The 4,744-nt window shown below is 36.4% G+C and overlaps 1 pseudogene; it reads right to left on the bottom strand.

Annotated features, from left to right (window-relative positions):
* Window positions 1-738: 738 nt before the first annotated feature.
* Window positions 739-856, bottom strand: LOC118151774 (5S ribosomal RNA; annotated as a pseudogene).
* Between the last annotated feature and the right edge of the window lie 3,888 nt (window positions 857-4,744).

Raw genomic sequence — 4,744 nt, 5'->3', positions numbered from 1 at the left:
GACAGATTACAAACTTAAATGTAAAACCCAAAACCATAAAAACCCTAGAAGAAAACTTAGGCAGTACCATTCAGGACATGGGCAGGGGCAAATACTTCATGATAAAAACACCAAAGCAATTGCAACAAAAGCTAAAATTGACAAATTAGATCTACTTAAACTAAAGAGCTTCTGCACAGCAAAAGAAACTATCATCAGAATGAACAGGCAACCTGCAGAATGGGAGAAAATTTTTACAATCTACCCATCTGACAAAGGTCTAATATACAGAATCTACAAGGAACTTGAGCAAATTTACATGAGAAAAAAACAAACAACCTCATCAAAAAGTGGACAAAGTATATAAACAGATACTTCTCAAGACATTTATGTGGCATATGAGAATAAAACTCATCACTGATCATTAGAGAAATGCAAATCAAAACCACAATGAGATACCAACTAATGCCAGTCAGAATGATGATTATTAAAAAGTCAAGAAACAATAGATGCTGGTGAGACTGAAGAAATAGGAATACTTTTACAAGGTTGGTGGGAATGTAAATTAGTTCAACCATTGTGAAAGACAGTGTGGCAATTCCTCAAGGATCTAGAACCAGAAATGCCATTTGGCCCAGCAATTCCTTTACTGCATATGTACCCTAAGGAATATAAATCAGTCTAATATAAAGACACATGCACACATATGTTTATTGCAGCACTATTTACTTTTTTTAAATTTTTTTTAATATTTTTTAAAGCCTACAGCACCCAGTATTGCCAGGCAGTCTCCCATCCAAGTACTATCCAGGCCAACCCTGCTTAGCTTCCGAGATCAGAGGAGATCTGGCACATTCAGGGTGGTATGGCCATAGACTGCAGCACTATTTACAATAGCAAAGACTCTATAACCAACCCAAATGCCTATCAATGATAGACTCAATAAAGAAAATGTACCAAGGAATACTATGCAGCCATAAAAAGGAATGAGATCATGTCCTTTGCAGGGACATGGATAAAGCTAGGAGTCATCAACCTCAGCAAACTAACACAGGGACAGAAAACCAAACACTGCATGTTCTCACTCATAAGTGGGAGTTGAACAATGAAAACACATGGACACAGGAAGGGGAATAACACACACCAGGGCCTGCCAGGGGATTTGGGAACAAGGAGAGAGAGAGCATCAGGACAAATAGCTAATACATGTGGGGCTTAAAACCTAGATGACAGGTTGATAAGTACAGCAAACCACCATCGCACATGTATACCTATGCAACGAACCTGCACGTTTACACATATATCCTGGAACTTAAAGTAAAATAAAAATAAAACACGAAGGCAAGTTAGGTAAGGGGTATATAAGAACTCTCTGTACTATCTTTGCAACTCTTCTATAAGTCTAAAATTTTTTCAAGACAAAAAGTCAGAAAAGAGAACCCTCTCTTATCAAACATATACTTTTCTCTTGTATACATGTGGTGTGAAAAGAGGCTAATGCAAGTAGCCAAAGCAAAATATACTGCTGAATACAAGTAAATCTTACCAGCATCACTGTTGATATGGCACTTATTCTTATAAGAGATTCCACATTTCTAACAAGATTAATATTTAGTGGCCAGCATTGTGTTTACACATTTCTAAATAGCATCACTTAGTACAGGCTACTGAAAATCAGTAGGAAAGAGTATCTAATTTGACTTTGAAGAAAAATAGCTATGTGAGCTCACATAATAGAAATGAAGAAATTAGAAGAAAACTTATACATCCCTTTTTCCCCCAAATTATTCCGATGAGTTTGAGTGACCTTTTATAATCCAATTACTCAAGCCAACCCAGAAGCCTAAATTGTTGAATATGAGAAAAATGCTGGTTTAAACAAGCTTAGGAAAAAAATATATTGATTCACTTAATTGAGAAGGCCAGAAAGAATGCTAGCTCCATACCAGATTGGATTCAGAGGCCCAGTGATGTCATCAGAAATTGGTTTCTCTCCAGCTCTTGGCTCTATTTTCCACTGAGTTGGCTTCTTTCTCTGGCTTCACATCATGGCCCCTGACAGCTCCAGGATCATAATCTCTCATGATTAGCTCCAACTGGACTATCTTGGCTGCCACGTAGACCCTGAATCACTGTGGCCAAGGAGATAGACTCTACTCTGATTAGCCAGGCCTGAGGCCCATTCTGAGCCCTGACTGAATTGTAGTCACCCCCAGTATAAAATTTCTGTTATTTTCAGCTGAGTGCCTTTTAACTAATATAGATTTTGGTACCAGGAAACAAAGCAGTGTAGAAAGCAGACCGGTTCAATTAAAAGATGACAATACAGAACAGAGAAGACCCTATTATTTCTCTCTAGTAAATCGGTAATCTTTTTATACTGTATTGAGTGTATCAGTTAAACTATGGCCTTCTTTAAGGTGAAACTCTGTCAATGTGCCTACCAAGGCTAGAGCAATTAGAGACCTGGTAAGAAACATGTTTAGAGTGTTTTTAATACTTCTTGAGGCCATCAATAAAATCTTATAAGAAACAAACAGGTTGAATGTGGCCTACTGTAAGCACCTAAATAAGAAAAAGTAGCTTAAGTGGATTCTTTTCTGTAATCCAAAATTATGAAATTTTGTAGGTTACAGAAATGAATTATCTACTTTAACAAATACTAATACTGGTGCAGGTTGGAAAGTAGGTAGTTTGGAACAATGCAATATTCAGCCACAAGAAAGACATGAGACTTAGACAGTTCCAACTAAGTATTCTCTGCCTGAGAAAGGATTCAACATATTGATATTCTCCAGTCCAAGGTTATTGCTTCAGATCTCTTCCAGGGGCAGACCAAATGTAGATAAAAGCCATTAAATTAAAATTCTAGAAAACAGTGACTTGTTGCTTAGGAGACCAAAGTCCTAAACTCAAAAACTATGACCAAACTAATCACTGGTGTTGCTATTATGCAATAAAAACTACAAACACCTATGGACCAACAGCCTACTAAAACTTGAAGAAAATAATAAATTAAAGAAATGCCAGGCTTGATCATAAGTAGCTATAAGTTAAACCTTAAATCCCTTGGACACACACTTTACAGGGAGTAAGCTACTAAATCTATGTAGCCCCAGAAAGGGCATCCTATCTCATGCCCATCTCATATAAAAATTGATGGATATGAGTAATCTCCCAGGAGACAGGACATGGGATAATAGAAGAAGATTGACAAGTGAATGTATTCCAAAGAGCAGAACTGAATGCTGCTATAATATAACATAAGCAGTCACTGCACTGCCAGGTCAGAAAGGCCTCATTATTTCCAGTCAGCTGGACATGGTTTATGCTATGTTCCAGTGAACCATGTGTGCTACTGCCCTTTTCCACAATATTCATTGTGCTTATCTGGTTATTTCTCCACTACTTTATATTAAATATGTCGAGATAACAGTGTCTTATCCCCAGTATGATTAGAAGCTAAAACTACAGAAGAGGAAGAGCAACTCAACCAAAAATCTGGAATTATAACAGTGAAGACTTTGAACCATCTCATTTGTGGAAAATTGAATGTATTTCATGCTGGTGTGAGCCTTGTAATGGTGTATATTTATTTGGGAAGAAACTAAGTTTGGATGTGAAGTCATTAAAGAGGTAAACTATATTGAGCATTTCATTAAATCCTGAACACTGATCCCAAACTTTCTCTGTTATATAATAGCACTAGAGTTTGAACATTGACTTTCATTTGGAGAAGAGTTCCTGAATTGCCCTACTCAATAAGGATAGTCTCTTCGCTCCAGCTGGTAATTAGTTCAAAACTGAGGATCAAGCCAATGATTCATTCAGGGATAAGGGTGCACCCTAAATTATCTGTATAACAATTAAAATAAGCATTTATATTTGATGTTTGATGCAATGTGCTTTCTCTATCACTAGACATGAACAGGAAGTCAACGGGATGAAGCCAACACAGAAGATGACTGAGCAGAAATTAACAAAGTACATTAGTCCTTGATGAGTACCTGGAACAACTATCTTGGGAGTCTGCGCTTCCTCTAGACTATCAGTTATATAAGATTTAAAATGTTACTATGTTTATTCTTTTTAGAGACAGGATCTTGCTATGTTGCTCAGGCTAAACACAAATTTTTAAATATTATTTTAAAAATAAGGTTTTCTCTTACTTGCAGTCAAAAACATCCTGACTGATAGGCTATCCATATGCTAATGACACCCTATATCAGTTGGAAATTCAAACCAGCTGCAAGAAACAGAAATCGGACTAAGAGTTGCTTAAACACATTAGGGGTTTGGCTTTTCTCCAGAAAGATGACATTTGGAGGTGCATAGTCCAGAGCTGACACATTAACTATATTCCAGGCTTCCTCTATCATTTTGTTCATCCTTCTTTAGCATGTGTTTATACATTAAAACAAGTTAGTTATATCTGTATTTTAAGAAGAAAGAAAAAAAATCAATGAGTCTTTTCCTTTTCTGTTTTCTCAGAATTACCTCACAATTGCTATATACATTTTATTGACAGAACTGTGTCATGTGACCATCCAATGTGCTAGGAAAATACAGATTTTATAGCTAGACCTATTTATACTACCAAAACAATCAGAATATTCATAAGATAGAAGGAAAGAATGATACTAGGTAGGTGAACTAGCCATCTCTACCATACCTCCAAATTTATGTTTCCAGCTCAGATCTCCACTTTGATCTTGACTTATATATCAAACTTATCATTTAAACTCTCCATGCTTGTGGATTATAA

This window comes from Callithrix jacchus, chromosome 2, assembly GCF_049354715.1.
Source record: "Callithrix jacchus isolate 240 chromosome 2, calJac240_pri, whole genome shotgun sequence".
NCBI lineage: Eukaryota > Metazoa > Chordata > Mammalia > Primates > Cebidae > Callithrix > Callithrix jacchus.
This window is presented reverse-complemented; position numbering and strand designations above follow the sequence as displayed.